The sequence below is a fragment of the Palaemon carinicauda genome, chromosome 13 (assembly GCF_036898095.1).
Source record: "Palaemon carinicauda isolate YSFRI2023 chromosome 13, ASM3689809v2, whole genome shotgun sequence".
NCBI classification, from domain to species: Eukaryota; Metazoa; Arthropoda; class Malacostraca; order Decapoda; family Palaemonidae; genus Palaemon; species Palaemon carinicauda.
Genome location: NC_090737.1, coordinates 91862209 through 91872208, shown reverse-complemented (window position 1 = coordinate 91872208; position 10000 = coordinate 91862209).

Genomic DNA, 10000 nt, shown 5'->3' with positions numbered 1-10000 from the left:
ACACCTGGGAATTTGAACAGAGCTAGTACCACCATGGTAACACTTAATCAAAGGAGGTCACACCTAGGAGGGAAAACCCCTTCTCCCTTTAATTGACAGTCCCATTAAATTAGCTGTTCATTGTAGAATTAGACGGCGGGTTAAATACTCTACCCAACGTCACCACATACTGCTTCAGATCATGGACTTGCTTAACATAGTGTTTGTAGAACACTATGGATGATTCTCACCCAGTATATGTGCAAGGACATTTGAAGTCCCAAACCATTGACTGCTTATAAGAGTAATTAGGGGGCAGGTTTTAATACACTACCTGCCACCACTACATAGTGTTTCAGTTCATGTAACTGTTTCGCATAGTGTTTGTAAAACACTCTGGATGATTTCCATCCAGTGTATGAACGAAGACGCTCAAAGTCCATATACTGAAAGAAGTTCAGTGATGAAGCAATCTTTCTCGGATCATGACCTGCAGGAGTACTGTCAGGATCCGCTGTATGAATAAAGTAGGTGACCTTCGCCCTCAGTTGTTTTAGGGATAAGTTTGATCCACAGGTTTCTCTTTTAAAAATCTGTCCTCCCCTGAAGTCTGAAGTTCTACAAAGATACTCTACCGTACATAGAGAGACATCTCCCTTCAAAAGGCAGATTCTCCAGGGACCCCACCTTTTAGTGGGTAGCTCATTCTTAGCGAGAAAGGATGGATCAGGGAAGATATTCAGTTCTCCTGTTTCTGAGAACTGAATGTGGCCCTCATCCCTAGAAAGGGCCATTATTTCACTAACTCTAGCCCCTAAGGCTATGGCGAACAGAAAAATAACCATTTGGGTTAGATCCATAAGCAAACAATCTTCATTGTTCAAGGATGAGGCATAATGTATGACCTTGTCCAAAGACCAAGAGATGGACTTTGGTGGTGCAGCAGGCCTAAGCCTTGCACATGACTTCGGGATCTTATTAAAGATCTCCTTCGCCAAGTCCTCTTGAAAGGCATATAGAAGATGTCTAGTCAAGGTTGACTTGCACGTAGTTATCGTGTGGCCGCCAAACCTTAGTTATGAAGATGTATAAAGAAGGACATGCAGAAGTTCATTGAAATCTCTCTCGGTCCTTTTGCTTTTACGAAAGCAACCCGCTTTTTCCATGATGATTCATATTATCTTTTAGTTGACTTAGACTTGTATCCTTCTAAGAATTCTATATTGCCTTTTTAGATCCCAAATCTTTTCTTGTCCGCTAGGGCATGAAAATCATGCAATGAAGGCCTTGGGTTCTCTGTAATAAATAGAAGGCAATTATCTCTGAACTTTCCGGAGTTGTCCAGGGCTTAAACTAAGGACAGCCTCAGCCTCTGTTCCTTCCTCAAGGAGGATAGATTGCTCTTGGGCTACCTGGGAGCCAACAGAGCTACTCCCACCTGGAAGGATCTCAGAATGTTGAGGACTCTCAGGAGGGGATTGGACGGGATGAACTGGGAATCCTAAGTCTCTCCCTTCTATTTCAGAGTCATGATGTCTATCATTTAAATTAGAGGATCCTCGTATGGGGCTATATATCAATGTAGTTCCTTGACGGCGCTCGTAATGAAGAGGTCGGATTGCAGTTCGGGGACTTGTTCCCATCTGGGAGAGAATAGGTCTGCGTCCATGGACCATTCTAACTCTATCGGCCTGAGCCTGAGTAGAGTATCCATTGTCACAGTGCGGATTGGTTGTGTATGAAATGCTGACAGGTGCCATCCCTTTAGGTTAGGGATGGCTAACTACACCTAGACTGTATGATATGTTCCCTAGCATTGTCGATTGCAGCGTCTCGTTATCGCTTCAGAGTCCCAGATCAGCAGTAGACAATCTGATCTGCTTGGAGAGAGTTTCCCTACTCATGACTGGACCAACATGGTCTTTGGATTTTCAGGCTTTGACCTTTGTTAGGGAAGCGATTAAGGAAGCACCGCTATCGTTCTTTTTAGGCCTCTTCGAGCGTTTGATGCTTGTTTTCTCCAGGCTCCTACTGCATCTTAGCACAGGGTCTGCCTCTATTATGAACTGGAGAGAGATCAGGGTTCCTCCCTGTTCTAGTTTTGGGAATCGGACTGATTACCGGAGTGTCTTCACAGACCTTGCCATATCCTTTTACCTTCCCAAAGGAAAGAAGAGTTGGTGTGACAACAGGCTTCAATGGCTTTTCAGTCGTTGAAACCTTTGAGCTGGAGCGAATCAAGACTTCTTGAAGCTTATCTTTCATCCACGATGTTCCGGGGACCTGATCATTTCTTCGGATGTTCATAGACCAGCCACCTTAGGTGCTACCCACCCCAGCCTCTTGTCCAGGAAAATTGTTGCCTGAACATTTCTTAGGCTTAAATATTGCAAGACTGTGTCTGCCAATTTTATAAAGGCAGCTAGGACTCTGTCTAGTCAGACGAGTATCTTTACTAGGAAGTACGTTACTTTGTGTAACTTGAATCCTATTTTGGAGGGGAAAGGGTGATTGACTGGATGTTGCCGATAGATGACTTTCAGGTCTGGTAAGACTATAGGCACCCTTTTTTTGCAGCGGGGTCCTTATATTCCGGAGGATAAACATCCTGAACTCGTTTTATTTGGACTTGTTGAGTGCCGATAAGTTCTGAATGACTCTGAATTTTCCTAAGTCCTTCTTGTAAACACACAACGGCCTTCTCTGGAATTCGGTGGACTAAAGTTTCCTTACCACCTGTATACTCTAGAGCTCTCAGGAAAATTCCTCCAGGAGGGTTTGGATTATTGAAGGTCCAGCGATCCTAAAGGAGTCTCTTTGCTTCGACTTATAAGTAGGAATATCTTTTCGACCATCTGTCTGTGACAGCTTGGTCACTACAACAGTTGATATTGTTTAACTGCTCGAAATGGATTTCCAGTACTCTCCATCTTCCTTTTAGATTGTGGACTGACAACCTTATAAAATTATCTTTTTGAAAGGATGTCCCACTTTTGGAGAAGTCCTGCTTTCTCCGTGGAGGCGTTCTTAATTACTTTCTTGACTACCTCGTCTGGAAAGAGGTCTTTACCCCAGATGTTGGAATATATTAGCTTCCTTGTATCATATTTTGCTGTTGCGTTAGCTAACACAAACTCTCCCTACCTGTTCTTCTAGCCTTTATAAAGGCATAAAGGTCTTTTACCAAAGTAGCCATATGTATTCTGGCTAAGACCTTGAGCATGTCTGGGGTATCTTGATGAGCCGAATAGAACTCTATGTAGTTCTGTAGAGATAAGGGGGCTGCAAGTCTCTCCTTTGTTTCTTGTTCATCCTGTAAGAGAAACTCGGATAATTTTGGAAGATTTTCCTTAAATTGTCGACTGGTGACACCCGCCTCAAATCTTCCTACTGAAAAGGTTAAATTGGCCTCCTTCCAGTTTTTCTTCTGTCTGGGAAGTGCTAGTGATAGAGGCTCGCACTCCTTGAGAGTTGGTTTACCTGTCTCTACAGCCTCAGTAACATATTTGAAAGCCTTCTCCGTAAGTGGGAATGAAATTGAAACAGGAGCAAGAAAGGAAGCGTGCTTGTTACCTGGTGTGAATACCTGATGATGGTTCATCCTTCAGTCTAATAAAACAGTTCGGGAAAGCATCAAAGCTTGGCCAGAACTGGATTTTGTCCAAAGGAACAGCACCCATCTTCTCCGAGATGTAGAGTTTGCTGTTTAAAATTTACATCAGCTCCGCAAACCTCCAGGGATTGGTTTTGAAGCATGCCGGAAGGTCTTGATCTACGAGTCGTTTGTACGACACCTTAGGAGCAACAAGTGGAGCTTTACCAAACTCTACTCTTCCTGCTTTGTGCTCTGTTTGCACAGATTTTCTACTAGATTCTTGAATTGGGCCCATAACTGGTTCATTCTATCAAAAAGAGGGGTAGAAGGCGGAGATATCGATGTCTCTGGCTCATGAGCCAGTTGGGACAGAGACAATTCCAACCCAACATTCTCCCCTTCTTCCCGTGGGCACTTTTTGCCCTCCTTCTTGAAGGTTATCTGGATGTCGGGAAATGTACCTCGTGTCTGGGGTACCACTATTTCCTTTCTCGCTGTTGGAAAAAGTAACATACGCATCTTGTCATTAGGCAGGTAAGGTCCCGGAGAGATTTTCTGAAAACCTCTCACCCAGTTGCGTAGTTTGAAACGAGCTTCATCCCCAGTCTCTACTGACTTGGGATTCTTGAAACCTTCGGACAATAGGGCCCAACATACTTTGCAGGCCTGCGGGTTCCAATGAAACCTGCATGCATTATGTCCGTAAAAACACTTACTCTTAGTTTTGCAGAAGACTGCAACACATGACGTTTGGCGTTCCTCCTGTAAAGAAAGGAAAACAAAATGAGTATACGATTGAGTATCTCACTGCTAACCAATATATCAAAGGTCATATCTTAACTAAATAGCTTAGGATAGCAAGCTATAAAGGGATAGTAGGAGACACATACTTGTGTATTCCTTGCAAGCAATTGCTGATACCCGCACTTAGTATTAAATATTAGGAATTTCCTTTTCGAAGGAATTCCAACTGAAAAAGGGTTTTTTTCTAACCCCTTGGGATCGGGAAGTGTATACTTCACTGTCCTTTTCATACTAAATACTGTGGGGTACTGAAGACTGATTTATCAATCAGCTTAACGAAGGAACACTATTCCTTCAGTGTAAGAGCGGCTGGAACATAAGCTCGCATGAGGGTACCCAATATATACTAGAAATAATTACTGTATAATCATACTGTAGTTTTCTATTTGCAGTATGCACTATATTGCAATATACTGGCTACTGTATAATTATATATATTATTTTCCGGCCAATGTGTTGCCTTTCTGGCAAGCAACTGACTGTACGGTCCAGCTGGCATGATGCCAACTAGACTGTGGAAAGGAAAGACATATATTTGTATATTCCGCCCAACTTATGTGTTGTGACCCCCCTTACAAAATTAAAACATAGAGTTTCCTAATCATGGAGACTCGAGAATAAGGGCTCTTCCCTTTAAGGGTTAGGAGTGTAACCTCCAGTCCTTAAAATTTTAATATTGCAGGGTAATCTGAAGACTGATTTAATTTCAGAATATTTAATAAATAAATACTTTCAATGTGAGATTGGGTTCCACAAATATTTGGGCAGGATTTTCAAAATATATTGGAAAACACTACTAGTATAAAATATACAGAAGCTTTATATTTACAGTATATCCTATACTGCAAAAAATACTACCTACCTGTATAAACATATACTGTAGTTCAGCCAGCCTTTCGTCGACATAGCTAGCCAATGCCAGCATATCTAGCCTGCTACCTACAAGAGAGAGAGATAGCATGGAGAACAGGCTACCTAATACTGTACATATATACAGTAAAAGGGATGTAAAAGTCTAATTTTACTACCTTCTCCAGAAAGAAGGTTTAAAAGGAAGGGGAGAATATAACATTCAAGCTTCCATCCAGCTACAGTACTGTCGCCGGCAAGGATCTGTCTAAACATTGCCGGCAGGCAGTATCAGTACTGTCAGCGTGCAGCCAGTTGAGTAAGCCCCATTCTGTGCCGGCCTGGTAGGCTGCACCCTGCCAGCAGCCACTGTTGCTAGCAGTTCAAGAGAGAACTGAAGAACCTTTGGAAACAGAAAGGACTTCCCACTCACAGTCAACATGGCCTGCAGCTGCCAGCCGGCAGCTGCCCTGGATACCTGCCAGTACTCACCATGACTGCTGGTCAGCAGCAGCCATGACTGCCGGCCAGCAGTAGCCTTTACTGCCTGCCGGCAACTAACATTGCCGGCAGCTTACAGCTGTCATTACTGCCTGCCGACACATGTTAAGACTGCCGGCCGGCAGCTGTCCTGACTGCCGGCCGGCACCTGTCAACTGTTAAGAGGGGGAGTGTGGTCGATCCCGGCAACCCACCAGCAACATTAAGATTGCCGGGACTCACCAACATAAAGGGATAAAAGGGAAAGGAAAAGAGGGTCCTGTGACAGGTACAGCAGGAGCTGGCCATAGCCTGTCCTGCCCTACCTAACAAACTCCGTTCTTGTATAATAACTATCCCATGTGGCTAAAGAATTCTATTCCTTAGCCTAGGGTTAGATTAATACGATGAAGAGGTTGGTAGCACCCTCGCCACCACCTCTAAATGGTAAGGAAACGGGGTTCTAGTGCCAGTGTCCCCTAAGCATAGAAGAATTCTATTTCTCAGCCTTGGGTCCACTAACACAGGACTAGTCTGCTAGGTCACAGGGAGAAGGGTCATATCATATAGACCCTTCAGGAGTGGCCTAGGGAGGTCTAGCCTCCTATGTCGGTAGCCTAACGTAGCAAAAGAATTCTATTCATTATGCCAGGCAGCGACCGACCACAGACTAAATACTCTGAGATTCTGGACAAAACCACAAAACCCTGCATCTGCAGTTACAGGGGAAGGACAGTGAAAAACCTAGGAAATTCATGCCTGAATTAAAAATTCGAGGCTAAGGTTGTAGCCTGAGGCTACACTCAGAGGTAAGAGCGATTACCCTTAAATCTCCCTTTTTTAGAGAGGTGTAAAGTTTCATCCAATTTAAAGAGATACCCATCTCTGCATAATTGAAATCACCATACACAAGGGTAACCGCGGAATGTCTAAACGTATAATAACACGCTTAAGTTAGGTTACCTAGGCGAGACGAGATCTCGGTTACCTCTCTCTCCGAGACTCTAACTATACGATTGACATGAAAAGGAATAATATGCGCAATGTGAATATCTTTACAAGAATATATTGCCTAAATAGGTAATATAATTAAATAATTAATTAATGATATATGATGCTATTTAAAAACCAGGAAGTCGTTCTGCTAACTAAATAACGACAGCGCTCATAGTGCCTCCGGTACAGGCTGGCTCTAAACACAATAAATTACTCAAATTTCACTCTGAAAAGGGAGCTAAAAATTATTCATTGTAAAGACCCAATACTCAACTTTCCGAAGGAGAAAGAACTTTGAGAATGCATAATAAAATCCTTGAAAATCGATCAAAAAGTTAAATCAATAGGGAACACCAATGAGCGAAATCGCTACCAAATTAAGAATGTCCGCCATCTTGGGAATGTTGCTAGGATGGTGGTCAATAGTAGTACGGAAATTGGGGTAACCTTGTTATGGCTACCCCTCTATTGTTTTGCTACGTCCCCCTCGAAGCGTAAACGCTATTAGGGGTGCATATTGCTATCTGGTGTGTCAAAAATACGTCCTCTGATATTATGCGATATCCTTGAGAAGAAATTTTAAGGATACTCGCTCCAGGAGTTAGAATTCTGGAACCTGAAAGTTAATTTTCTGGGAATATCATTGTAGTATATATCCCTTAGAAGCTACTTTAGGAACTTCCATCAGGATGACATGGCTTGAGCCTAAATATATATATATATTTATACATATATATATATATATATAATATATACAAATATATATATATAATATATATATATGTATGTGAGTATTTGTACATATATTATTATATGTGTGTTTGTGTGCGCGTATGTGAGTGAATGTGTTATATACATGTGTCTATATATGCATGTGCACGTACATTTGTGTCAGTGTTATGAGTGTAACAGAAGAATTCTCCGGTGAAACCCGATTTCATTAGCCTTCAAGAACGCAATTTAGATTATTATTATCACTTGGTATATTCATATCTGTATTAGCAGGATAGACGGATTGAAAAACTCGAAACGAGGTATTTCCGAGGGGGATATTCTACTAAAGAAGAGATCAGCAAAGAGTAAATGCCATTATTTACTTTTGAAGTGTTGATTCTTTTGTTATAGACTGAATTGAATGGTAAGAAAAAGTAACCTATCATGTAATCCGTTACTCGACTTTTTCTCTGGCCACAATTTCCCCATATCTTATGGGATACATCTTTTTAAATGAGATAAAATATAGGGCGTACATTCAGATTTCCTCTATTTCCATTACCTAACTCTTAGACTAATTGCCTCCTTACCTTTACGTATATTGCACGAGACAGAATGAATCCTCCCTCTTCTCTCCAAGCAGCCCAAACCCTTCCCCGTTTCCCCAAAGTATATAGTGACAATTTTTGCTTTGTAAAAAGCTTGTGGCTACGTACATTACCTATCTTGAGGATTCAAGTACTGAAAATATCTTTTTCGCTTATATCTATAGGAGTCGAGGTAAACTTTTGACTTTGACATTCACCTATGAATGAAGAAAAAGGAATAACTCAACGTTAGAAAAAAAAAAAACAATTTATTTCTATTGAAGACATATTGTATTTTAATCGATTATGATGGCTAGCCAAATATCCCCATAAACAGCATAAAACTGGTCTTGTTCGTCATCTTTAACATTCTCATATTTTTTATTATAAATTTATTTGACGCTAGTATTAACTTGAATAATATTAAGCAGTTAAAGTTTACTAAACTAACAAATGTATATATTATAAATGCGAATATACATTTTCTATATTTCATTACAGATATAATGTTATCCTTGGCATAAGTGACAACCCCCAAAAATTATTTGATCTTAACATGTGAGAGAGAGAGAGAGAGAGAGAGAGAGATGGAGAGAGAGAGAGAGAGAGAGAGAGAGAGAGAGAGAGAGAGAGAGAGAGAGAGCAAAGATGAAAGTATAAGATGAAAGTATAATATCAAAGAGCAAAACTGATAAACAAAGTAAACAAAGTTTATTGGAAAAAGAGAAGTTGGATGTTAATAACATACTTATAGATTCTGAGGAAGAATTCTCAAAATAGAGACATATAAACTGAAAATTGGAAAACGGATGCGTAAGTGAAAGTAACCGCTTTGTGATCCCAAAGATTCCTAACACAAAGTATTTAGGCAACGAAGGAATATGACAGAAAGAGTATGTATGGTTTTTGAAAGTAAACTTTCACCAAAATATATATCCTTGATACTCCAACTTCTTGTAGTTATTCTTTGGGTGTATTTAGTGCGCAAAATTGGTTCCAGCAGTATAAACAGTAAAATCATCGTTACATGTAAAATCTTCCGGAATTTTTTCAATGACAGTAATAATGAAGTGACTGATTAAATGATAAAACACAGATTCAATAAAGCTGAAAAAAAAGTTTTCGCTCCTTACAAAAAGATCTAATTTTAGGGGTAAGTCGAGGCAATTTACCCTTAGGTTAAAAACTTCCTATAAAGATACTATGGCCTTAGGCAAAATACACAAATAAAACTATTAACATGTGGATAAGGTAAAGTAAAAATGGCAGAGGTATGAATATTTTGGCTACACCCAAACTAGTCCAATATATAACTTGCTATGACATGAAATAAAAAGTTATTTGTAACCATGTTTTATCTGACAATTTCTTTTATGGGCAGTTTTTCTCCTGGGACAATAGTGGTAAGAGAAGGTGAGAACTGAAATATTTTTCGAGGTGACACAGGATATTCTTTTTGGTTGACTATAAAACCTCTTGTTGTCTATATATATTTAATGTTAGTACATTGATCTATCTAAAATCAAATCATGCAATGAGTAACAATTGGTATTCAATTTATTCTTGTATTGAACTCTGGTGATTACAACAAATAATCTGTAAATAGATGGAGAATCAAAGGTCAAGCATTAGCGAATCTGTATTTATAGAAGCCATAAAAAGACCACGTACCATTCAAGCACATGAAGCTGTTGTTTATTAAGTACAAAAATCATTGTATAATATGAATCCTCCTTGAACGTCCTCCAATAAAAATGATCCATAAATGATATTTATACTATTGCCATAGTCAAAACGCCATAAGAAATTTCCCATTATAAACAAATGTATGTAAAGCAATTAAGAAAAAAGAAATATACTATCGTCCTAGAGAGGGTGGTATGGTTCGTCATAGTTTTATTTTGTTTAATAATTTCTTCATATAAAAGGTTACTTTACAAAATAATAGACACACAAATAGACACACCGAGTATTCATAGGATAAGTATTCCGGCAG